The sequence below is a fragment of the Pristiophorus japonicus genome, chromosome 3 (genome assembly GCF_044704955.1).
Source record: "Pristiophorus japonicus isolate sPriJap1 chromosome 3, sPriJap1.hap1, whole genome shotgun sequence".
Classification (NCBI taxonomy): Eukaryota; Metazoa; Chordata; class Chondrichthyes; family Pristiophoridae; genus Pristiophorus; species Pristiophorus japonicus.
The window spans coordinates 123,490,563-123,518,525 of NC_091979.1; the positions used below are offsets into that span (position 1 = coordinate 123,490,563).

Genomic DNA, 27,963 nt, shown 5'->3' on the forward strand with positions numbered 1-27,963 from the left:
TGTATTTGGATTTCCAGAAGGCATTCGATAAGGTGCCACATAAAAGGTTATTGCACAAGCTAAAAGTTCACGGGGTTGGGGGTAATATATTAGCATGGGTAGAGGATTGGTTAACGAACAGAAAACAGAGAGTCAGGATAAATGGGTAATCTTCTGGTTGTCAAACCGTAACTAGTGGGGTGCCGCAGGGATCGGTGCTGGGTCCTCAACTATTTACAATCTATATTAATGACTTGGATGGAGGGACTGAGTGTAATGTAGCCAAGTTTGCTGATGATACAAAGATGGGTGGGAAAGCAAATTGTGAGGAGGACACAAAAAATCTGCAAAGGGATATAGACAGGCTAAGTGAGTGGGCAAAAATTTGGCAGATGGAGTATAATGTGGGAAAATGTGACGTTATCCACATTGGTTGAAAAAATAGAAAAGCAAATTATAATTTAAATGGAGAAAAATTGCAAAGTGCTGCAGTACAGATGGACCTGGGGGTCCTTGTGCATGAAACAAAAAAAGTTAGTATGCAGGTACAGCAAGTAATCAGGAAGGCAAATGGAATGTTGGCCTTTATTTCAAGAGGGATAGAGTATAAAAGCAGAGAAGTCCTGCTACAACTGTACAGGGTGTTTATTGGTGAGGCCACACCTAGAGTACTGCGTACAATTTTGGCCTCCGTATTAAGGAAGGATATACTTGCATTGGAGGCTGTTCAGAGAAGGTTCACTAGGTTGATTCTGGAGATGAGGGGGTTGACTTATGAAAGAGAGGTTGAGAAGGTTGGGCCTATACACATTGGCGTTCAGAAGAATGAGAGGTGATCTTATCGAAACATGTAAGATAATGAGGGGGCTCGACAAGGTGGATGCAGAGAGGATATTTCCACTCATACGGGAAACTAAAACTAGGGGGGGGGCATAGTCTCAGATTAAGGGGCTTCCCATTTAAAACTGAGATGAGGAGAAATTTCTTCTCTCAGAGGGTTGTAAATCTGTGGAATTCGCTGCCTCAGAGAGCTGTGAAAGCTGGGTCATTGAATAAATTTATGACAGAGATAGACAGTTTCTTAACTGATAAGGGACTAAGGGGTTATGGGAAGCGAGCAGGGAAGTGGAGCTGAGTCCATGATCGGATCAGCCATGATCTTATTAAATGGCGGAGCAAGCTCGAGGGGCCGGATGGCCTACTACTGTTCCGATTTCTTATGTTCTTATATTCAAGGGAATAAAAGGTTATGGGGAGCGGGTAGGGAAGTGGAGCTGAGTCAACGATCAGATTAGCCATGATCTTTTTAAATGGCCAAGCAGGCTCAAGGGGCCAAATGGCCTACTCCTGCTCCTATTTCTTATGTTCTTGTGTTCTTATTAAATTGGAAAGGACCTTCGAAATGGAGGGGGAAGACCCATATCAGGAGCAATGACATAGGGAAGAACAGAGATGAGGTCCTGCTAAGCAGGTGTCATGAACTAAATTTAAAAGCCGGACCCCACAGGTGGTAATCTAGGATTACTGCCTGGGCCATGTGTTAATTGGTACATGGATTGACAGATCGGGAAGGTGAATGCGTGGCTGAGAGAGTGTTGTGGGAAGGAGGGGTTCCATTTAATGGGGCACTGCCACCAGTAACTGGGACAGGAAGCAGCTGTACCGCTGGGACAGGGTGTATCTGAATCGAAATGAGACCAAGGTCTTAGTGGAAAGAATAAATAGGGCTGTGGATAAAACTTTAAACTGGTAAGACGGGGGAGGAATCTGGTAGAAATAACTGTCGCCTGAAGATAAAAGAAATAGGAGATGAGAGTAAAGGTCAGATGAAGAAAAGGAATAAGGGTAACATAAATGGTCAGGGAACAGATAAAGTTACAGAACATAAGTATAAAATAGTTAAAAATAAAGCAAGAGGAACGATTAATAAAACAAATTAAATTGTGAGTACAGAAATGTACACGGCGTTTAAAAAAAACACAAGGGAACTGGAGGCAATAATTCGAAGAGAGGACCCAAATATCGAAGGGATAACTGCAACATAACTGCACAAAGAATAGGATTGGCAGTTAAATATTGTGGCATGTAACGTATTTAGAAAGGATAAGAAATTTGGGGGCGGGGTAGCTGCACTAATTAGAGATAACATAATGGCAGTAGAAAAAAAGAACATAACTAACCTGAAGATAGAAACAGCATCCATGGATGAATTGAGATCAAGGAAAAGAAGGGACTGATCACACTAAATAGGGGTATACTACAGACCACCTAATAATAGTAGAAGAGAAATGGAGGGAGTATGAAATGAGTAAAAAACATTAGCTGGTCTGTAGTATACCCCTGTTTACGTGATTAATCACTTCTTATTCTTTATCTCAATTTGTGTGGATTCTGTTTCCATCTTAATGTTAATTATGTCCTTTTTTTCTACTACCATTATGTTGACTCTAGTACAGTTACCTCAACCCCAACTTCTACCTTCCCTCTCATTTTTATATACGTTATATTCTGCAACTTTTAACTGCTAATCCTGTTCTTTATGTGGCCATGTTTCAGTTATGCCCCACCGACTCTTGGCAATCCCTGGCCCAAGACCACTCAAAGTGGAGGAGAATCATCCGAGAAGGCACCGAACACTTCGAGTCTCTTCATTGGGAGCACGCGGAAGCCAAGCACAAACAGCGGAAGGAGCATACAACAAACCAAGCACCCCAGGCCAGCCGTCCCTCCAACCACCACCTGCCCCCAACCTGTGACAGAAACTGTAGATCCCACATTGGTCTCATCAGTCACCTTAGAGCTCACATTAGTGTGGAAGCAAGTCATCCTCGACTCCGGGGGACTGCCAAAGAGAAGAGAGAGATGTCTACAACATTTGGCTGCTCGCTGTGAATTATTGCCTCCAGTTCCCTTGTTTTGTTTAGGATGCTGTGTACATTACTATACTGACAATTTAACAGGTTTTTATTAATTGTTCCCTGCACTTCATTTTTAACAGTCATTTTATACTTATGTCTATAACTGTGTTTGGTACCTGATTCCTTCCCTTGGTCTGACTTTTACTCTCATCTCCTATTTCTATTATCTTCAGACATGCTATTTTCACCAAATCCCTCCCCTCCCCTTATTAGTTCAAAGTCCAATCCACAGCCTGATTATCCTTTCCATGAGGACACTGGTCCCATTTCGGTTCAGGTGGAGCCCATCCCATGCCAGTGTCTCATTAAATGGAACCTCTCCTTCCCACACCAGTGTTTCAGCTTCACATTCACATTCCTGATCCACCTGTCTCTATGTCAATTCGCATGTGGCTCGGATAGTAATCCTGAGATTACCACCCATGAGATCCTGCTTTTTAATTTAGTTCCTAACTTCTGATATTCCCTTAGCAGGACCTTCTCCCTTTTTTCCTGTATATCATTGGTCCCAACATCAGCCATGACAATTGGATCATTCCCCTCCTTTTCCAAGTTCCTCTCGAGTTGACCAAGTTATCCTTTACCTTTGCACCAGGTAGACAATACACCCATCTGAACTCTCGGTCGTGACTGCAGAGGATGCTACCATTTCCCCTAATTATTGAATCCCCTATGACTACAACCTTTCTATTCTGCTCCTCCTCCACTTGGGCTGCCTCCTACTTCACGGTACCATGGTTAGTATTCTGGCCATCCTCCCTGGAACCTTCATCCATATCCTCACTGGCAGCAAGTACATTGTACCTGTTGGATAGGACCACCTTCTCTACCTCCCTTAGGTTCCCCTTCCCTTGCTGACTGACAGTCACACTCTCCACTCATGTACCTATACTTCCACTGAGGTGTGACTGTATTCTGGAGAAAACTATCCCGATAGTCCTCCCCCTCCCTAATGTGTTGGAGTGTCTCTAACTGACACAGCAACACAAGGGCTCTGAGCTGGAGTGATTCAAGGCAGACATTTCCTACAGATGTGTCAATCTGGGACAGTCTCGCTGTCCACAAACTTCCACATATCACAGTTCCAACACATAGCCTGTGCTGTTATCTCAAATATTTATTTATTTATTAGTTAGCAGTAATTTATATCTAGAACTTATAGATTCACTTGAGGGCTATTATTAATTAGCTGATTGATTAGTTTGATTTCAAATTAATTAGTAATTCATTACTTTGATTAATTATTCTTCATGTATAGCAGAATTATTAGAAGAAATAACAAAAATTGTAAATAAGGGTAATGTAGTGGATGTATTATCCATGGAGTGTTAAAAGGCCTTCGATAAGGTACTCATGACTATATCAGAGCATGTGGTATCAGGGGACAAGTAGCAGAATGGAAAACAAACTGGCTACAAAACAGAAAATAGAGAGTAGGCATTAAATTATGCAGGCTCGAGGGGCCGACTGGCCTACTCCTGTTCCTATTTCTTATGTTCTTATGTAAAGGTAGTTACTCAGACTGGCGGAAGGTGGGAATTGGAGTTCTACAGAGATCGTTGCTGGGATCACTGTTGTTCACCATTTACATAAATGATTTGGATTTGGCAATTGGAAGCATAATATCAAAATATGACACAAAATTGGGAGTATAGTTAATACTGAGGAAGAATGCGACGAAATGCAAGACAACATTAACAAACTTGAAAAATGGGTGTGTAAATGGCAAATGAATTTCAAAATAAATTTTTGTAGGAGGAATAACGAGGCCACATCCGCCTTGGAAAATAAGAGTCTCAGTGTGTTAGAGACACAAAGGGATCTAGGGGTACAGATTCACAAATCATTAAAAGTAGCAAGGCAGGTTACTAATATCAAAATTAAGTCAAACAAAGTACCGGGGTTAATTTCTAGAGGAATATAATTGAAAATCAAGTAAGTTATGTTAAACTTATATAGGGCCCAATTTTTCCAAACCCCTTTTTTCGGCGCACTTACCTTAAATGTGCCGACTTTGCGCGCTGAAAACGGCGCCGAAAAAAAGGGGCCCCATCCTGCCCGCTCTGCTGACTCTCCGGTGTCCCAGCGTGGTGTGGCTGGTGAAGTGGGGGGCGGAGCAACAGGCCAGCGCAGAAAGCACTGCTGGAAGCTGCGTGCATGCGCAGTGAAGTCTGCGCGCATGCTCCTGCCCTCCCAGCGTGTCCTGCGGGCTGTGAGCAGGACCCGATGCTTGCAGCCCCATCCCAGGCCGAAGGGACGCCCCGATCTTCGCCGCACCCTATCCCCGGCAGAGTGGCCTCCCGCACCGGCCAGCCAGCCCGCTGACTTCCTGGGCCGAGGTAGGACTTTAGTTTTATTTTTTATTTATTGATGGTTGTGCTTGAGAGTTTTGACTGGGGGGAGGAGGAGAGTTTTTTTGGGGGGGGAAAGGAGAAAGAGTGTTTTGATGAGGGGGAGGGGCGGGGGGGGGCTTTAAAAAAAACTTGATTCTGACATAAAGGTAGGACTTATATTTTTTTATTTGTTATTGATTGATTGCTTATTACTTTTTGTGGTTTGTTTAGTGCTTTGTAAGTCTTGGTGCAGGTCCTCAGCTTCCTTGTATTTTTTATTTGTTATTGAATGCTTATTTTGGTGCTTTATTTAGTGCTTTGTAAGTCTTGGTGCTTTAAATGTACTAACCTGCGCCAAATTCTTAACTGCTTGCAATGTTTTTCAGAGCTGGCCACATACGCTGACCTAAGTCGATTTGGAGTAAGTTTTAGCTGGCCAAAGTGGCATAAATGGCCAAAACTGGCGTAAGTGTCTGGGAACGCCCCCTTTTGAAAAAAAAACTGAACTAAAAAAAAATTGTCCCTAACTGACTTACTCTGGAGCAAATTTTTGGGGGAAAATGGCATTTTTTAACTTACGTTGTACAGGGCCTTGGTGAGGCCACACATTGAATATTGTGTTCAGTTTTGGTCTCTTAATCTGAGGAAGGACATTCTTGCTATTGAGGGAGTGCAGCGAAGGTTCACCAGACTGATTCCCGGGATGGCAGGACTGACATATGAAGAAAGACTGGATCGACTAGGCTTATTTTCACTGGAATTTAGAAGAATGAAAGGGGATCTCATAGAAACATATAAAATTCTGATGGGATTGGATAGGTGAGATGCAGGAAGAATATTCCCGATACTGGGGAAGTCCAGAACCAGGGGTCACAGTCTAAGGATAAGGATTAAGCCATTTAGGACTGAGATGAAGAGAAACTTCTTCACTCAGAGAATAGTGAACCTGTGGAATTCTCTACCACAGAAAGTTGTTGAGGCCAGTTCGTTAGATATATTCAAAAGGGAGTTAGATATGGCCCTTACAGCTAAAGGGATCAAGGGGTATGGAAAGAAAGCAGGAATGGGGTACTAAAGTTGCATGATCAGTCATGATATTATTGAATGGTGGTGCAGGCTCGAAGGGCTGAATGGCCTACTCCTGCACCTATTTTCTATGTTTCTAAGTTTCTAAATGGAATCTCCATCAGCATATTAGGAATCATCCTTTCTGATTGGATGACCTGGCCCACGTGATCCTAGGGACGTTTCTGGACTGCCTGCATCCCTGCAAGTGTCCCGTGGACACTTTCGCCTGCAGGCACAGGACCCAAAATCTTTGCAGCCTGGGAGCTTGAAGGTAAGTGTGTATATTTCCAGCTGGTCGGAGGCGTACTCCGGAGGTACACCTCCGACCGCAAATTTCAGGCCGATATGTTTATCTCATTAATTTGTGCTCAACTCAAACCGAGGTTCCAGTATAAAAAACAGTGTGCTAATTATGTATTTTTAATGTTTGTAATAAAAGCTCTTGTGCCTGTAATGAATGTAGAATTGACAAAATTAATTAATAAGTTGCAAGCTGAGAGAGGAGCCTGAGAAATGGCTATTTTCTGGAGCCTGGGAAAGCAAAGAGAGTTTTCAGACACTATACTTGCAGTGTACAAGGCTTTGGTATATCCACACATGAGGTATTAGAGATCTACGGCCTTTCCGGTACCTCCGTGTGAAGAGGGCACAGGAATATAAATTTCATTAAAATAAATGCCAGAATTTCAAATTTCCTATTAGTTGCAATTTAGAAATACCTGCTCCCAGAAATACCTGGTATTAGAATTTCCAAAGCTGCCATTTTGTTACGCTTTCTGTTTTAAGGGACAGACATTATTTTGCTTTTTAAATAAAAATATTTTTTTCTACTTCTGTACCTATTGCAGAATGCTGTTAATCCTTTACACCTCGGAATGGAGGCTATGTTCAGCTCTGTGCCAACTACAAGCTGCTAAAGTTATTCATCTGTCTCTCTTCTGAGCCACAGGCATTTGTTTTCCTACCAAGGAGCAAGAGAGCCCCTGTCCCCTGAATGTACACCTGCTCAATACTACTTAAAATAAAAAGCGATGCCTCACAGTCAATGCAGCTTCCTCCTCCAATTCCCGCACCATCACTCTTTACACTCACAAGTAGGAATATAAGAACAGGAGTAGGCCAATCAGCCCCGAGCGTGTTCAGCCATTAAATTAGATCATGGCTGAGCCGTACCTCAACTCCAGTTACATTTTGGGGGAAGAGAGTCCCAGAATTCCACTACCCTTTGTGTGAAAAAGCACTTCCTGATTTTACTTCTAAGCAGGCTAGTTTATGCCCCCTTGTTCTGGATTACCCCAGCAGAGGAAATAGTTTCTCTGTATCTACCCTATCAAATTCCTTTATCATTTTGAAGACCTCGATTACATTATAGAATCTTAAAGCACAGAAGGGGGACATTCGGTCCGTCATGCCTGTGCTGGCTCTTTGAAAGAGCTTTCCAATGTAGTCCCACACCCTAGATTTCCCCCCATAACTCTGAAAATTAGTTCTCTTCAAATACATGTCCATTTACCTTCTGAAAGTTCATATGGAATTTGATTTCACCGCTGTTTCAGCTAGTGCGTTCCAGATCAAAACAGCGCCTCAACCGTTTAAACTCAAGGGAATACAAACCAAGTTTATGCAACCTGTCATCATAATTTAAACCTTGAAGCCCTCGTATAATTGTGGTGCATTTGTGCTGTTCCCCCCTCTAAGGCCAATATATCTTTCCTGAGGTTTGGTATCCAAAACTGACCAAGGCTCTGTGCAACTGAAGCATCATTTCCTCACTTTTATACTTCAACCTTTGTACTGTTGGATCTGGTTCTGGGACATGAAGTAGGGCAAGTGCAGTGTGTTATAGTAGGAGATCATCTAGCTAACAGTGATGACAACATAATTTGGTTTAGAGTAATTATGGAAAGAGACCAGAAAATATCGAAGGTACAAGTGCTCAACTGGGGAAGAGCTAATTTCAGTGATTTAAGAAGGACTCTAGACAGGTAGATGGAAAACGGTGATTGCAGAGTACGCAGTAACTGAGCAATGGAAGGCATTCAGGCAAGAGATAAATCAGGTACAAACTAGACATGTTCCTTTGCGGGGAAAAAGTCAAGCGCCCAAAGCTAATGCGCCCTGCATGACAAAGGAAATAAAAACGTTAAAATAAAACAGAAAAAGGTTTATGACAAATGTGAAGAGTAAGATTCAGTTAATAACCAGGAATATGATGGAAAGTACACAGGGAATTTATAAAAGTTAATGCAGAAAGCAAAGAGAAGTTACAAGAAAAGATTAGCAAGCAACATTACATTGAACCCTAAAATATTTTATAAACATATAAAGTGTAAGAGGTTAACTAGAGAAAAAGTTGAGCTTAATAAGGATCAAAAGGGAAATCTTCCTGTAGAGGCAGAGGACATGGCTAACGCATTAAATGAGTATAAAGGAAGCGGATGATGTGAAGGTTACACTAAATGAGGAGGGGGAAGTTATGGATAGAAAAGAAATAGATAGATAAGACATACTAAAAAGATTAGCATTACTGAAAGTTAGTAAGGCATCTTGTCCAGATGGAATGCAACCCAGAATGGTATAAATAGCAGAGGCATTGGTCGGAATCGTTTAATCCTCATTGGATACAGGAATAGTGCCGGATAACTGGAGGGTTGCTAATGTTACATTACTTTTCAAGAAAGGGGAGATAGATTAGGGGCTAGAAATTCACCTTAGCGGTATTCTAGCGGTTGTGTCTTTTGAACCGCCGCAATACCATTGGTTACGGCGTGCGTGCTCCCGCGGTTTTTGGCTCTTCAATGTCGGCGGTGGTGAAGTGTTCCGAAGCGTTCTGTTAGCGGGCGGTGGCGGAGGGCTAAAACTCGGCGATCTGCTTGCCTTACTAAAGGCAAGCAGAACCACTGCAAAAACAGCCGGAAGACCTTCTCTGCGCATGCGCGGTGATTCTCCCGTGATTTCGGGGTCAAGGGTGAACCTGCACATGCGCAGAGAAGACTGAGACAGCACTGGACATTTTCAAATTGCAGAGCTGGGTGGGTGTCAGTGAGAAAGGAGCTGTGAAAGGATTTTGAGGAGTACATTCAGCATTTTGAGTATATTTACTATTATTTGATTATATAATATAACTAGTAATGATTATAATAATACACATTAAAAAATACTACTAATAATAAATAATAAATAATTATTTAAATTCAAATATATACATATAAATAAATATCAAGAACATGGAAAATCAAGCCATGGAAGTGGAGAGGGAGGTAGGTGGGAGGAAGAGGTCTTTTCTCAGAAGAAGCCCAGGAATCATTGGTCGACAAAGTGGAGGCCCGCTGGAATTAGTTAACATGGGATGGGTGAGGGAAATAATCACCATAGGTTTATCAACGATTATGGCAAGAAATCGCTGAGGCGGACGTGATGCAGGGCCGAACCAGTGCCGCAAACAGTGGAATGACACTGTTGGGTCTGCGAGAGTAATTAATAACTTTTAACATGCATTGAAGAATTACTCTTAAGTAGTGCTGCGTGTTATTATGTTGTAAAGCTTGGTAACATTTTTTATTACCCATCATCGATCTCATATTGTGTTAGTCCTGTGTATTTTCATGTGTTCATCATACAACACTTGTATGCTAACAGAACTTAAATGGTGCACTCGTTGACGAAAAGACTGTGGACGGTGAATTGGGGATGTGTACCTATATATATTTGTGTGTGTGCATGTGTATGTATGTATGTGTGTGTTCCGTATTATAGCTGTCAAATTAGTTCACACATATATTTTGTCACCTTTGCAGAAAAAATTAGCCAGCAATAGGGCGGAGCTCTGCAAAACGGGTGGTGGTCCGTCGAAGACTAGTCCTCTGACAGACCTCGAGGAATGTGCTGCAGCCATGACAGGAGCGTATGATCGCACTGTCACGTGTGTTGGTATAGAACCAGTTCTCCCGGAGGGTAAGTCTGCATAATCCCTGTACTGTACTGCAGTCATGTAATTCAATCTCAGGGCAATATAATGTAGAATGTAATGTAATAATGCGAGCAAGAAATGTTGTTAGTTGTGACATGATTTATTGGTTGATCACACTCTGCCACTTGGAAAGCAAACTGGTTGGGACTCAAGTTTTGTTATGTCATGTACTTTCTCTATACTTTACTTATGATAGTTTCATGTAATGATTCTTGGTAAAAAAATGTTTGTTCTCCACATAAGTCTGCGCAAAGTGAGTTGCTTTGGTGTTACCTCTGACCCCTCCCCTCCCTGTCGCCAACCATTAATGTTATGTTTTTACAGTTACACAGGTGGAACCACCTGTCCCTCCCAGAGAGGAGTCATTGCAGGGAAGAACAAATGAAGAGATGGTGGTGGAAGAGATGGAGGAGATGGTGCTACAGGAGAGCTCTCAAAGCGTTGTAACGGTGGTGGTGCAGGAGGAGGAAGGGGTGGCGGGACTTGAAGGGTCCTTTCTACTGGCGGCCACCGGTTCCTCATTGGATTCCGGTTCGAGGAAATGGGACCAAGCGACATGCAGCGGTGCACACTGACCCCGTGCTGAATCCGCGGCGGTTGATCCGCCAAAGTGGGAATGCTGCGCGACAGGCAGATGCGAGCCTGGACATGGTGGGACTGTCCAGGATGAGCATCGACTTGAGTCGAGAGCTCCTTCAGGCCATTGCTGGGTTGTCCGAAAACATCGCAGCTTTAGCAGCCCGTTAATCGGAGGACATGGCGGAGCTGATTGCCGCGGTGAGGGAGAACACCCAGACTGCTAATGCTATGCGGCAATCGACAGTTGTGGGATATGGCACTGCACCCTAAAGTGCCATACCCCCAATGGTGACAGCACCTGATCGTCGGGAGGAACTAGTTTTTTCCAACTTTGAAGATGGGTCCTTAGCACCTCCATCTTCTGCAGAACCCATAAACAAAGCACTGCCATTGTTGCCCCCCCTCAGCAGTCACACTCGATGTGCTCTGCTGGTGCACGACATACTGGTCCCAACGTGGGCAGGGCCAGGGGTATTGATAGCGGGAGGAGGAGGAGGGAGTCAGGGCTAAGGGTCAGGGGGTGATTGGGGAGGAAAGGCATTGGGAAAGGTGGCTGCAGGTAGAATTGTGGGAGGGTGTAGGGGCCTTTTGAGTGTTGTTTATACTGTTGTTGATGTTGTTGTTGCTGTTTGTTGGTCATAATGTTTTTTTGTCGAAATTTTCATTCAGAACAATAATGTTATTTTATTACATTGTTAAAGTTTAATACAAATTACAAGTTTTAGATACAATTTTATTCAACTAAACCATTCTTGTACTGTGTCTCGTTCACTTCTGGGAAGGGGAAAATATGTCCCACATCACAACTTTAAGGAAACACAACTTTAAATGTGTGATTGCCAGTGTCCCTTGTAAACTCATACCTCATCTTGGATGACCTAGACTCAACTGTGGGGTTTGCTTGCGTCTTGTGAACATCACATAATTGGCTAAGCCACTCACAATGCAACAACTCTACAAACCTGTGAGCATCATTTTCAGTTGTGATGCCTGCTACAGTTGAATAGCCCCACAACCACACTGTCAAGCCACGTGAAGAATGGTTATTTGGATGAGGCCTCAGTGTGTGGACACAAAGCCTCCCCTCTCCGACCCAGCCCCCTGGCCCTGCTACAGCCAGCATCAGTAAGGGGAAGAATATTTCCAGCAAATAATTCATGTTCAGCAATGACTAGCTCAGTGGACTGACTCCAATGGTTTTTTTCCTGAGTGGTGTTACATATGTTACAAAATCCCTTTCTTGCCACCCACAAAATCAACAGGTACTGGTCAGTTACTCCAATCAAACAGATGCAACACATCTGCAATCGAATTGGGTTTATTTTTTAAATAACGTTTCAATTAGGAGCGTCTGTTTCTGCATACCCAGAAATACACCAGGCAGCATCGCTCAGCAAACACCCCGAGTTCAATGTGTCTTTGAATTCACGGCAGCTAGCGAGACATGGCGTGAGATCAGTAGTGAGGCATCATTCCTCGCCAAGCTGCATTCCTCAGTTTAAAAAAAAAGTTCAAGCAATAAAATTAACCATTTCTCTCCCTCTTCCCATCCCACTCACATGTGTAACCACTAATAAAATATTTCATTGACGGTGATTGCTGCGATTGGCTTTAATTAGATCAGCCCAGGCCTGATTGTAATCCTGACCCTCTATCTAACTATAAAGAGAGGTGTACTCAGATCCCAGAAATTCTGTGAAGCGCTAACCAAATATTCCTCAGTATGATTATGAATCAGTGGGAAAACCTCCCTCGCCTTAAAATAAGAGCAAATCTTTCTGTGTTTGTGCTTTAGCTTCCCATTGTGTGCTTTCGAATATGACTGGCATATTTTATGTCATGTTTTCTCTCTGTGTCTACTCGATCAAAACCTTTCATAATTTTAAAAACCTCCATTAGGTCACCCCTCAGCCTTCTCTTTTCAAGAGAAAACAGACCCAGCCTGTTCATCCTTTCCTGACAATCTTGTAGCCATATACTTTATTCACCGAGAAAGTCTACCCTGAGCAACATTTTAAGGAAAACATTCCATTGCCTTCCAATTACTTTAAGACCACCTTCCTTGGTCTTCCCGAGACTTTCTCTCAGCAATTTCCCCTTATGTGTGGTCGGCCTGTCATGCTGGTTCATGTGGCTTCCTCACATCATTCTCTGTATCCTTTCAGCTGATCCATGCAAACTTTACTTTTCATTCCTTTGTGAATTGGAACTGAAATACTGAAGCCTTTCCACCCCGCTATGGTACAGCTTCTTTAACTGTTCCACTGTTCTTTGGCAAATCCCTCTCCTAGGATTGACTCTGAATAATAGCTTGGAAACTGTGGGACGGCTGTGGGATTATCAGCTTCTCCAGTGCTTTATTTGGCTGTTTTGGAGGCTGTTTCTTTGGCTTGCCAGATTGAGACAGTCCTTTAATAAGCATTTCATGGACACTTCCAATATCTGCTCCCGTTGTTTCTCCATGTTTTATCTGGAGAATATTTGAATTTGAGTTCTATGTGAAATGAGCCATCACAACTCAGAAGCAAGAGGTGGCTCCGGCAAGTGAGTGCGAGTAAAGACTTCACGGAAAGGAGGGAGAGAGAAAACAGGGAATTATAGACCGGTCAGCCTGACCTCAGTAGTGGGTAAAATGATGGAATCAAATTATTAAGGATGTCATATCAGCGCATTTGGCAAGAGGTGACATGATAGGTCCAAGTCAGCATGGATTTGTGAAAGGGAAATCATGCTTGACAAATCTTCTGGAATTTTTTGAGGATGTTTCCAGTAAAGTGGACAAGGGAGAACCAGTTGCTGTGGTATATTTGGACTTTCAGAAGGCTTTCGACAAGGTCCCACACAAGAGATTAATGTGCAAAGTTAAAGCACATGGGATTGGGGGTAGTGTGCTGACGTGGATTGAGAACTGGTTGTCAGACAGGAAGCAAAGAGTAGGAGTAAATGGGTACTTTTCAGAATGGCAGGCAGTGAATAGTGGGGTACCGCAAGGTTCTGTGCTGGGGCCCCAGCTGTTTACATTGTACATTAATGATTTAGACGAGGGGATTAAATGTAGTATCTCCAAATTTGCGGATGACACTAAGTTGGGTGGCAGTGTGAGCTGCGAGGAGGATGCCATGAGGCTGCAGAGTGACTTGGATAGGTTAGGTGAGTGGGCAAATGCATGGCAGATGAAGTATAATGTGGATAAATGTGAGGTTATCCACTTTGGTGGTAAAAGCAGAGAGACAGACTATTATCTAAATGGTGACAGATTAGGAAAAGGGGAGGTGCAACGAGACCTGGGTGTCATAGTACATCAGTCATTGAAGGTTGGCATGCAGGTACAGCAGGCGGTTAAGAAAGCAAATGGCATGTTGGCCTTCATAGCGAGGAGATTTGAGTACAGGGGCAGGGAGGTGTTGCTACAGTTGTACAGGGCCTTGGTGAGGCCACACCTGGAGTATTGTGTACAGTTTTGGTCTCCTAACCTGAGGAAGGACATTCTTGCTATTGAGGGAGTGCAGCGAAGGTTCACCAGATTGATTCCCGGGTTGGCGGGACTGACCTATCAAGAAAGACTGGATCAACTGGGCTTGTATTCACTGGAGTTCAGAAGAATGAGAGGGGACCTCATAGAAACGTTTAAAATTCTGACGGGTTTAGACAGGTTAGATGTAGGAAGAATTTTCCCAATGTTGGGGAAGTCCAGAACCAGGGGTCACAGTCTAAGGATAAGGGGTAAGCCATTTAGGACCGAGATGAGGAGAAACTTCTTCACCCAGAGAGTGGTGAACCTGTGGAATTCTCTACCACAGAAAGTAGTTGAGGCCAATTCACTAAATATATTCAAAAGGGAGTTAGATGAAGTCCTTACAACTAGGGGGATCAAGGGGTATGGCGAGAAAGCAGGAAGGGGGTACTGAAGTTGCATGTTCAGCCATGAACTCATTGAATGGCGGTGCAGGCTAGAAGGGCTGAATGGCCTACTCCTGCACCTATTTTCTATGTTTCTATGTTTCTATGTTTCTAAATAGAGATGGCAGGGCAGGTGGTGTGTCATAACTGTAGCACGTGGGAGTTGGTGGAGACCAACGAGATCCCGAGCAACCACATCTGCAGTAAGTACCTGCAGCTCAAGGAACTTCAGCTCAGAGTTGTTGAGCTGGAGTCCGAGCTGCAGACATTTGATGCATCAGGGAGAGGGAAAGAGTTACTTGGACACTTTGTTCCAGGAGGCAGTCACACCCCCTTAGGTTAAATAGTATTTTAGAGTTTGTCAATTGTCAAGGGAAGAGGGTGTGACTGCGAGTCAGGAAGGTATGGGGATATAGTGATGGAGGAGCCTCAACCTTTGACCTTGTCCACCTGGTCATTAAAACAGCGGCAACGACAAGTGGATAAAGAACAGCCCGAAAGCAGACCTGAATTAAAGCAGCAGCGACAGGGCGAGAGGATAATGAGCGGCCTAAATTAAAGCAGCGACAGGATAAAGAGCGGCCTGAGAGCGGACCTGAATTAAAGCAGCGACAGGATAAAGAGTGGCCTGAGAGCGGCCTGAATTAAAGCAGCGACAGGATAAAGAGTGGCCTGACAGCGGGCCTGAATTAAAGCAGCGACAGGATAAAGAGCGTCCTGACAGCGGGCCTGAATTAAAGCAGCGACAGGATAAAGAGTGGCCTGAGAGCGGCCTGAATTAAAGCAGCGACAGGATAAAGAGTGGCCTGACAGCGGGCCTGAATTAAAGCAGCGACAGGATAAAGAGTGGCCTGAGAGCGGCCTGAATGAAAGATGTCATGTATTCAACCAGCATTGTAACCAATGTATAATCTGACCTAAGTTGTACACTGTGAGAACAATGACCACAAGGTGGTGAACTTGTGGGAGACACTCCTAACCTGGACCTTCAGATATAAAAGGGGAAGCTCCACCCACTTCCATCACTTCAGTGCTAAGGAATAAAGGACAGGTCACAGACTGACCTTCTCTCAAGCATGGGCCTCATGTGCATTTGTACTGTATAGCAAGGACGTATTAATGGCGACGAGAAACTGGGATTTAAACCACGCGAGCATGGCCACTAGCTGAACAGACACTGTGGTACTGTGTTAAGGAATAGTTGGGACAGAGATTCAACATTGTTAAAGCAGCACACAGTCCTCCAGGCAGACAAGGGCAGTCAGGCATGCCCCAACATGTAGTCGAACCCAGAGGGGGAGTTCGACAGAGACAATGGCAAGCTGAACGGCGATTCACACCATTGCAAGGGACAATGCGGCCAGTAATGGGACCATCAAATCTGTTAATGGCGCACTCAAGGACAATCACAGGGGCGGTCAGGGACGATCGACTGGCAAGGGACCTTTTGTTTCCAACAGCAGCTCATGTTGGAGGCGTGGAGGCACACACTCAGCCGGAGTTTGCAGAAATGAACGCTGGGGGAAATCGCTGGAAGCTGAAGTTCAGCGAGTTCATGTGGAGCATGTATACAATTCATACACCAGGACGCCACCGATAATGATGAAAGTGCTCCTCAATGGCATCCCAGTGTCAATGGAGTTAGACACGGGTGCCAGCCAGTCCCTGATGGGTATCAAACAGTTCGAAAAGTTGTGGGCGTCCAAGGCCAGGAGGCCAAAATTATCGCCGATTGACGCACAGCTACGGACATACACAAAGGAGATAATTCCGGTGCTAGGCAGCGCCACGGTAGTCGTGACCCACAAAGATTCGGAGAACAGGTTGCCACTCTGCGTTGTCCCGGGGGACGGTCCCGCACTACTGGGGAGGAGTTGGCTTGCTGTCATGAACTGGAAATGGGGCGATATCAATGCAATTTCCTCTGTGGAGCGAGTATCATGCTCACAGATCCTGGACAAATTTGACTCATTATTTCAACCCGGCATTGGCACTTTCATGGGGGCCAAGGTAGCGATTCACATAAACCCGGACGCCAGGCCAGTACACCACAAGGCCAGAGCGGTGCCATACGTGATGCGGGAAAAGATAGAAGGCGAATTGGACCGCCTGTTGAGGGAAGGCATCATCTCGTCAGTCGAATTCAGTGACTGGGCGAGCCCGATTGTGCCGGTGCTCAAGGCGGATGGGTCGGTCAGGATATGTGGTAATTACAAGGCCACCATCAATCGGGTGTCACTCCAAGACCAGTACCCGCTACCGAGAGCGGAGGACCTCTTTGCGACGCTATCCGGTGGCAAACTTTTTTCAAAATTGGACCTGACCTCAGCTTACATGACCCAGGAGCTGGCAAGTGAGTCGAAGAAGCTGACCACCATCACGATGCACAAGGGGTTGTTTGAGTACAACAGATATCCGTTCGGGATTCGCTCGGCCGCTGCGATCTTCCAACGAAATATGGAAAGCCTCCTCAAGTCGATCCCAGGGGCGGTGGTTTTTCAAGACGACATCCTCATCACGGGTTACGATACTGAAGAACACCTCCACAACCTGGAGGAGGTGCTACGCAGACTGGACCGGGTAGGGCTGCGACTGAAAAAGGCAAAGTGCGTCTTCCTAGCTCCAGAGGTAGAATTCCTGGGGATGAGGGTAGCAGCAGGCGGGATCAGCCCTACTACGTCCAAGATGGAAGCGATCCAGAGAGCACCCAGACCCCGTAACATGACGGAGCTGCGTTCGTTCCTGGGGCTTCTGAACTATTTTGGTAACTTTCTTCCCAAATTGAGCACGCTGCTAGAGCCGCTACATGTGCTCCTACCAAAGGTTGCGAATGGGTCTGGGGGGACAGCCAGGAAAGGGCTTTCAATAGAGCACGCAATTTGTTATGTTCAACAATCTGTTAACGCTATATGATCCATGTAAGAAACTTGTGTTAACGTGCGATGTGTCGTCCTATGGTGTCGGGTGTGTGTTGCAGCATTTCAATACCAAGGGTCAGTTACAGCCGGTAGCTTATGCCTCCAGAAGTCTGTCCCAGGCAGAAAGGGGCTACGGCATGGTTGAAAAGGAGGCGCTCGCATGTGTATATGCAGTAAAGAAAATGCACCAGTACCTGTTTGGCAGGAAATTTGAGCTGGAGACAGATCACAAACCCCTAACGTCCCTTTTGGCCGACAACAAGGCCATAAATGCAAATGCATCGGCCCGCATACAGAGGTGGGCACTCACATTAGCCACCTATGACTACACAATTCGGCACAGACCGGGCACCGAAAACTGCGCCGATGCACTCAGCAGGCTCCCACTAGCCACCACTGAGGGGGCTACCGAGCATGCTGCTGAGATGGTCATGGCTGTTGAAGCCCATCAGATTAAAGTCTGGACAAATAGAGACCCGCTATTGTCTCTAGTCAAGAAATGTGTCCTGAATGGGGACTGGGCAGCCACGTACAGGGCATGCCCTGAGGAATTTAAACCATTTCACAGGCGCAGGGATGAACTCTTGATTCAGGCTGATTGCCTACTGTGGGGAAACCACGTAGTCATGCCCTAGATGGGCAGAGAGGTGTTCATCAGAGAACTCCACAATGAGCACCCGGGCATTGTCATGATGAAGGCAATTGCCAGGTCACACGTTTGGTGGCCAGGGATAGACGCAGATCTGGAACTTTGTGTTCGCAGGTGCAACACGTGTGCCCAGCTGGGCAATGCGCCCAGGGAAGCCCCCCTTAGCCCTTTGTCCTGGCCCGCCAAGCCTTGGTCACGCATCCATGTGGACTACGCAGGTCCTTTCATGGGAAAAATGTTTTTGGTTGTAGTAGACGCCTACTCCAAATGGATCGAGTGTGATATTTTAAATTCAAGCACATCCTCTGCCATAGTAGAAAGTCTACGGGCAATGTTCGCCACCCACGGTCTACCGGACATCTTGGTCAGCGACAATGGCCCGTGCTTCACAAGCACTGAATTCCAGGACTTCATGGCAGGCAATGGAATTAACCATGTCAGAACGGCACCGTTCAAGCCAGCCTCAAACGGCCAGGCAGAACGAGCAGTGCAGATAATCAAACAGGGGATGCTCAGAATTCAAGGGGGGTTCCCTACAAAGACGCTTATCACGCCTCCTGTTGGCCTACAGATCCTGACCACACTCACTCACAGGGGTTCCACCCGCAGAACTGCTAATGAAAAGGACACTCAAAACCCGATTATCCCTTATACACCCCACCATGAAAGAAATTGTCGAGAGCAGGCGCCAGTCACAATATCACTACCATGACAGGAATGCGAGGGCGCGATGTATTGATGTAAATGACCCTGTTTTTGTCCTCAACTACGCTGCAGGGCCCAATGGCTCGCAGGCACTGTGATTGCCAAAGAGGAAAATAAGATTCTGGTAGTTAAACTTACCAATGGACAAATCTGCTGCAAACATGTGGATCAAACAAAAAGGAGGTACAGCAACCCCATAGAAGAAGCAGAGGAAGAACACGATATAGAGTTCACTCCACCACAGGTGACCGAACACTGGAACCAAGTGGAGGAGAGCCCAGTCACTGTGGGCATTCCGGACAGGCCTGAGGCACTGCAAACAGCAGACACTCAGGCCAGCGCCCAACAACCGGAGCCCCAACTCAGGCACTCTACAGAGAGCATAAACCACCAGAGAGACTCAACCTGTGATCCCAATAAGACTTTGGCGGGGGCGGGGGGGTGATGTCATGTATTCAACCAGCATTGTAACCCATGTATAATCCGACCTAAGTTGTACAGTGTGAGAACAATGACCACAAGGTGGTGAACTTGTGGGAGACACTCCTAACCTGGATCTTCAGATATAAAAGGAAAGCAAATGGAATGTTGGCCTTTATTGCAAGGGGTGTGATGTATAAAAGCAGGGAAGTCCTGCTACAACTGTACAGGGTATTGGTGAGGCCACACCTAGAGTACTGTGTACAGTTTTGGTCACCTTATTTAAGGAGGGATATACTTGCATTGGAGGCAGTTCAGAGAAAGTTCACTAGGTTGATTACTAAGATGAAGGGGTTGACTTATGAAGAAAGATTGAGGAGGTTGGGCCTATACTCATTGGAGTTTAGAAGAATGAGAGGTGATCTTATTGAAACATATATTATACTGAGAGGACTCGACAAGGTAGATGCAGAGAGAATGTTTCGTGGGGGGAATCTAGAACTAGGGGGCATAGTTTCAGAATGAGGCATCGCCCATTTAGAACAGATGACGAGGAATTTCTTCTCTCAGAGGGTCGGAAATCTGTGGAAATCTCTGCCCCAGAGAGCTGTGGAGGCGGGGTCATTGAATATATTTAAGGAGGAGAAAGACAGATTTTTGAGCGATAAGGGAGTGAAGGGTTATGGGGAGCGGGCAGGGAAGTAGAGCTGAGCCCAGGATCAGATCAGCCATGATCTTATTAAATGGCGGAGCAGGTCCGAAGGTCCAGATGGCCTACTCCTGCTCCTATTTCTTATGTTCTTATGTTCAAGGCTGAGACAGGAGAAATTATTAAGGGGAATAAGGAAACGTTAAACAAATAGTATGTATCTGTCTTCATAGAAGATGCAAAAATCATACCTAAAATGGTGGGGAACCAACGGTGAGGATGAGGAACTTAATATAATTAATATAAGTGGAGAAAAAGTGCTAGAGAAGCTAATGGGACTAAAAGCCGACAAATTCCCTGGACCTGACAGCCGATGTCCTCGGGTTCTAAAAGAGGTGGCTGCAGAGATAGTGGATGCATTGGTTGGGATCTTCCAAAATTCCCTAGATTCTAGAATGGTCCCAGCGGATTGGATGGTAGCAAATGTAACACCGCTATTTCTAGAAAGGAGGGAGAGAGAAAACAGGGAACTACAGGCCAGTTAACCTGACATGAATCATTGGGAAAATACTGGAATCCATTATTAAGGAAATGATATAAGGGCACTTAAAAATCGTAACATGATTAGGTAGAGTCAACATGGTTTTATGAAAGGGAAATCTTATTTGACAATTTTATTAGAGTTTTTTGAGTATGAAACTAGCAGGGTAGATAAAGGGGAACCAGTGGATGTAGTATATTTGGATTTCCAATTAGGTGCCCCATAAAAGGTTATTACACAAGATAAGGGCTTATGGGATTGGAGGTAATATATTAGCATGGATAGAGGCTTGGTTCACAGACAGAAAACAGAGAGTAGGAATAAACAAGTTTTTTTCAGGTTGGCAGGCTATAACTAGAGGTGTGCTGCAAAGATCAGTGCTGGGGCCTCAGCTATTTACAATCTATACTAATGACCTAGATGAAGGGACCAAGTATAATGTATCCAAGTTTGCTGATGATACAAAGCTGGGTGGGATAGTAACCTGTGAGGAGAACACAATGCATCTGCAAAGGGATATAGATAGACTAAGTGAGTGGGCAGTAAAGGTGGCAGATGGAGCATAATGTAGGGAAATGTGAGGTTATTCACTTTGGTAGGAAGAATAGAAAAACAGATTTTTTTAAATGGTGGGAAACTTTTAAATGTTGTTCAGAGAGATTGTCCTTGTGCAAAAAACACAGAAAGCTAGCATGCAGGTACTGCAAGCAATAAGGAAGGCAAATGGCATGTTCTCCTTTATTGCAAGGGGGTTGGACTATAAGAGTAAGGAAGTCTTGCTACAATTGTACAGGGCCTTGGTGAGACCACACTTGGAGTATTTTGCACAGTTTTGGTCTCCTTATCTAAGGAAGGATATACTTATCTTGGAGGCAGTGCAACAAAGGTTCACTAGATTGATTCCTGGGATGAGAGGGATATAGATAGATATAGATAGTCTTATGATGAGAGATTATGTTGGATGTGCCGATACTCTCTGGAGTTTAGAAGAATGAGAGGTGCTCTCATTGAAACATACAAGATTCTGAAGCATATTGACAGACTAGATGCTGAGAGGTTGTTTCCCCCGGCTGGAGTGTCTCGAACTTGGGGGCACAGTCTCAGGATAACGGGTAGGTCATTTAAGACAGAGATGAGGAGGAATTTCTTCAATCAGATGGTTGTGAATTTTTGGAATTCTCTGCCCCAGAGGGCTGTGGTTGCGGAGTCTATGAATATATTCAAGGCTGAGATAGATAGATAGATTTTTAGAGTCTAGGGGAATCAAGGGATATGGAGATCAGGTGGGAAAGTGCAGTTAGGGTCGATGATCAGCCATGATCTTATTGAATGGTGGATCAGGCTCGAGGGGCCGTATGGCCTACTCCTGCTCCTATTTCTTATGTTTGTAACCGGTACGAGGTATGGATGAGAACAAGGACTGCAGGGAGAATGGGCAAACTGACCATGGCACCGTGGTACAGGAGGCCATTCAAGTGGGGGGAGTAAAAAGGAAAGTGGTAGTGGTAGGCAGCAGTATAGTCAGGAGGCTAGATACTGTTCTCTGCAGCTGTGACACTGAGTTCCACAGGTTGTGTTGCCTGCCAGGGTTAAGGTTATCTCGCGGCTGGAGAAGAACTTGGTGTGGGAGGGGATGGATCCAGTTGTGAATGTCCACGTAGGAACCAATGACATAGGTAGAACCAGGAATTAGGTTCTGCTGAGGGAGTTTGAGAAGCTAGGGTCCAAATTAAAAAGCAGAACCTCCAAGGTAATAATCTCTGGATTGTTACCTGAGCCACGCGCAAATTGACACAGGGACAAACAGATTAGAGGTTTAAATGTGTGGCTCAAAGAGTGGTGGGGGAGAAAGGGGTTTCAGTTTATGGGGCACTGGCACCAGTACTGGGGAAAGAGAGAGCTGTTCTGTTGGGACAGGCTCCACTTAAACCGAGCTGGGACCAGTATCCTGGTGAACTGTAGACAGGGCTTTAAACTAATGAAGGCGGTTGAGAGAATTCAGGAAAGAGTAAATTTAAAAGCAACAAGAGAAATGTCAAGGCAATAGATCAGATCAGAGTAGAGTTTTGGTTAAAAATAAGCAGAGTGGATCAGTAAAGGACAGAGAGAGTAACAAAGGTAATAAGGCATCAGTGACCAAGGTGACATCAGGGAAGAATAGAAATACAATAGGGGATTCTATTGTAAGGTGAATAGATAGGTGTTTCTGTGGCCACAAATGAGACTCCAGGATGATATGTTGCCTCCCTGGTGCAAGGCTCAAGGATGTCTCGAAGCAGCTGCAGGGCATTCTGGAGGGAGAGGGTGAACAGCCAGCTGTCGTGGTGCATATAGGTACCAACAATATAGGTAAAACACGGGATGAGGTCCTACAAGATGAATTTAGGGAGCTAGGAGTTAAATTAAAAAGTAGGACCTCAAAGGTAGTAATCTCAGGATTGCTACCAGTGCCACATGCTAGTCAGAGTAGGAATAGCAGGATTGTTCAGATGAATATGTGGCTTGAGGAATGGTGCCAGGGGGAGGGATTCAAATTCCTGGGACATTGGAACCGGTTCTGGGGGAGGTGGGACCAGTACAAACTGGACGGTCTGCACCTGGACAGGACCGGAACCGATGTCCGAGGCGGAGTGTTTGCTACTGCTGTTGGGGAGGGTTTAAACTAATATGGCAGGGGGATGGGAATCTATGCAGGGAGGCAGAGGGAAGTAAAAAGGGGGCACAAGCAAAAGGTAGGAAGGAGAAAAGTAAGAGTGGAGGGCAGAGAAATCAAGGGCAAAAATCAAAAGGGGCCACATTACAACATAATTCTAAAAGGACAAAGAGTGCTAAAAAAACAAGCCTGAAGATTGTGTGTCTCAATGCGAGGAGCATTCGTAATAAGATGGATGAATTAACTGCGCAGATAGCTGTTGACGGATATGATGTGATTGGGATTATGGAGCCATGACTCTAGGGTGACCAAGACTGTGAACTCAACATCCAGGGGTATTCAATATTCAGGAAGGATAAACAGAAAGGAAAAGAAGGTGGGGTCGCGTTACTGGTTAAAGAGGAGATTAACGCAATAGTAAGGAGGGACATTAGTTTGTTGTGGAATCTATATGGGTAGAGCTGCGAAACACCAAAGGGCAGAAAACATTAGGGGGAAGTTGTGTACAGACCACCAAGCAGTAGTAGTGAGGTTGGGGCTGGCATCAAACAGGAAATTAGGGATGCGTGCAATAAAGGTACAGCAGTTATTGTTGGTGACTTTAATCTACATATAGATTGGGCTAACCAAACTGGTAGCAATACTGTGGAGGAGGATTTCCTCGCGTGTATAAGGGATGGTTTTCTAGACCAATATGTCAAAGAATCAACTAGAGAGCAAGCCCATCCTAGACTGGGTGATGTGTAATGAGGGAGGATTAATTAGCAATCTTGTCGTGCGAGGCCCCTTGAGGAAGAGTGACCATAATATGGTAGAATTCTTCATTAAGATGGAGAGTGACGCAGTTAATTCAGAGACTCAGGTGCTTAACTTAAAGAAAGGTAACTTTGATGGTATGAGACGTGAATTGGCTAGGATAGACTGGCGAATGATACTTAAAGGGTGGCCGGTAGATAGGCAATGGCAGATATTAAATGATCACATGGATGAACTACAACAATTGTACATCCCTGTCTGGTGTAAAGATAAAATGGGGAAGGTGGCTCAACCGTGGCTAACAAGGGAAATTAAGGATAGTGTTAAATCCACGAAAGAGGTATAGAAATTGGCCAGAAAAAGCAGCAAACCTGAGGACTGGGAGAAATTTAGAATTCAGTAGAGGAGGACTAAGGGTTTAATTAGGAGGGGGAAAATAGAATATGAGAGTAAGCTTGCAGGGAGCATAAAAACTGACTGCAAAAGCTTCTATAGATATGGGAAGAGAAAAGATTAGTGAAGACTAATGGAGGTCCCTTGCAGTCAGAACCAGGTGAATTCATAATTGGGAACAAGGAAATGGCAGACCAATTGAACAAATAATTTGGTTCTGTCTTCACTAAGGAAGACACAAATAACCTCCCGAAAATACTAGGGGACCGAGGGAAATCCTTCTTAATCAGGAAATTGTGTTAGGGAAATTAATGGGATTGAAGGCCAATAATTCCCCAGGGCCTGATAGTTTGCATCCCAGAGTAATTAATGAATTGGCCCTAGAAATAATTGATGTATTGGTGATCATTTTCCAACATTCCATGGACTCTGGATCAGATCCTATGGATTGGAGGGTAGCTAATGTAACACCACTTTTTAAAAAAGGAGGGAGAAAGAAAACAGAATTATACACCAGTTAACCTGACATCGGTAGTGGGGAAAATGCTGGAATCAATTATTAAAGATGGAATAGCAGCGCATTTGGAAAGCAGCGACAGGATATGTCCAAGTCAGCATTGATTTATGAAAGGGAAATCATGCTTGACAGATCTTCTAGAATTTTTTGAGGATGTAACTAGTACAGTGGATAAGGGAGAACCAGTGGATATGGTGTATTTGGACTTTCAAAAGGCTTTTGGCAAGGTCCCACACAAGAGATTGTTGTGCAAAATTAAAGCATACGGTATTGGGGGTAATGTATTGACGTGAATAGAGAACTGTTTGGCAGACAGGAAGCAAAGACTGGGAATAAACGGGTCCTTTTCAGAATGGCAGGCAGTGACTAGTGGGGTACTGTAAGGTTCTATGCTGGGACCCCAGCTATTTACAATATACATCAATGATTTAGATGAAGGAATTGAGTGTAATATCTCCAAGTTTTGCAGATGACACTAAGCTGGGTGGCAGTGTGAGCTGTGAGGAGGATGCTAAGAGGCTGTAGGGTGACTTGCACAGGTTAAGTGAGTGGGCAAATGCATGGCAGATGCAATATAATATGGATAAGTGTGAGGTTATCCACATTGGTGGCAAAAACAGGAAGACAGATTATTATCTGAATGGTGACAGATTAATAAAACGGGAGATGCAATGAGACCTGGGTGTCATGGTACATCAGTTATTGAAAGTAGGCATGCAGGTACAGCAGGCAGTTCAGAAAGCAAATGGCATGTTGGCCTTCATAGCGAGAGGATTTGAGTATAGGAACAGGGAGGTCTTGCTGCAGTTGTACAGGGCCTTGGTGAGACCACACCTTGAGCATTGTGTGCAGTTTTGGTCTCCTAATCTGAGGAAGGACATTCTTGCTATTGAGGGAGTGCAGTGAAGGTTCACCAGACTGATTCCCGGGATGGCAGGACTGACATATGAAGAAAGACTGGATTGACTAGGCTTATATGCATTGGAATTTAGAAGAATGAGAGGGGATCTCATAGAAGCATATAAAATTCTGACTGGATTGGACAGGTTAGATGCAGGAAGAATGTTCCCGATGTTGAGGAAGTCCAGAACCAGGGGTCACAGGTTAAGGATAAGGGGCAAGCCATATAGGACTGCAATGAGGAGAAACTTTTTCACCCAGAGAATTGTGAACCTATGGAATTCTCTACCACAGAAAGCTGTTGAGTTCAGTTTGTTGGATATATTCAAAAGGGAGTTAGATGTGGCCCTCCCTGCTAAAGTGATCAGGGGGTATGGAGAGAAGGCAGGCGTGGGGTACTGAAGTTGCATGATCAGCTATGATCATATTGAATGGTGGTGCAGGCTCGCAGGGCCAAATGGCCTACTCCTGCACCTATTTTCTAGTTTCCACGTCTATATCTGAATGGGCGAAGCATTTGCAACAAAATAGCTGAATTAATAGTGCAGATAGAAATTAATAGATTTGATCTAATAGCCATTACTGAGACGTGGTTGCAAAGTGGCCACAGTTGGGAACTAAATATTCCAGGTTACTTATCTTTTAGAAGAGATATCCAAAATGGAAAAGGAAGAGGGCTAATCCTGATAATAAAGGATTGGATAAAGACAGTAGAGAGATAGGATCTTAGCTCCGAAAACAAAAAGTAGAATCAGTTTGAGGGGAGCTAAGAAACAGCAAGGGGCAGAAAACATTGGTGGGAGTTGTTCATAGGTCCCCAAACAGTAGTTGTAATGTAGGGCAGAATATAAATCAGGAAATTAGAAATGCATGTAATAAGGGTAATACAGCAATCATGGGGGACTTTAATCTACATACACATTGAGCAAACCAAATTTGAAGTAATAGTGTCGAGGATGAATTCATGGAATGTATACAAGATAGTTTTCTAGATCAGTATGTTGAAGAACGAACTAGGAAACAGGCTATTTTAGACCTAGTATTGTGCAATGAGAAAAGGTTAAATAATAAGCTTGAAGTAAAGGGGCCTTTAGGAAAGTGTGACCATAATATGATAGAATTTTATATTGAGTTTGAAAGTGATTTAGTTAAATCCAAAACTAGGGACTTAAATCTAAACAAAGCAAACTACATAGATACGAGGGGCAAGTTGCCTAAGGTAGATTGGGAAACTACATTAAAAGGTATGATGGTAGATAAGCAATGGATAGCATTTAAAGAATACATAATTTCTAACAAATATACATTCCTTTAAAGCACACAAACCCCAGAGGAAAAGTGGTCCAACCGTGGCTAACAAGAGATGTTAAAAATAGTATTAGATCAAAGGAAGCAGCTTATAATGTTGCCAAAAAGAGTAGTAAGCCTGAGGATTGGGAGGATTTTAGAATTCAGCAAAAGAAGACGAAGAAATTGATAAAGAAAGGGAAAATAGAATATGAGAGTAAACTAGTGACAGACAAAAAAACAGACCGTAAAAACTTCTATAGGTATGTAAAAAGGAAAAGATTAACGAAAGTAAATGTTGGTCCATTATGGGCTGAGACAAGAGAGATTATAATGGGGAATAAGGAAATGGAAGAAGATGCAAAAAACTGGAAATAGTGGAGAACCAAGGGTCTAGCGAGAATGAGGAACTGAAAGAAGTTAGTATTAATAAAAAAATAATACTGGAGAAATTAACGGGACTGAAAGCTTATAAATACTCTGGACCTGATGGCCTACATCCGAGAGTTTTGAAAGAGGTGGCTCTAGAAATAGTCACCTTGCAAAATTCCATAGATTCTAGAATGGTTCCCGTGGAATGGAAGGTAGCAAATGTTACCCCACTATTTAAGAAAGGAGGGAGAGAGAAAACAGGGAACTACAGATCAGTTAGCCTGACATCAGTCATCGGAAAAATGCTAGAATCTATTATTAAGGAGGTGGTAACAGGGCACTTAGAAAATAATAACAAGATTGGGCAGAGTCAACACGGAATTATGAAAAGGAAATCATGTTTGACAAATCTTTTAGAGTTTTTTGAGGTTGTAATTGGCATAATAGATAAGGGAG

The 27,963-nt window shown here is 44.2% G+C and overlaps 1 protein-coding gene across 2 annotated transcripts in view; it reads right to left on the minus strand.

The window, feature by feature from the left end:
- ttn.2 (titin, tandem duplicate 2) overlaps positions 1–27,963 on the minus strand; it is a 413,561-nt gene that overhangs the window by 320,836 nt on the left and 64,762 nt on the right. The gene's annotated exons all lie outside the window — the stretch shown is intronic.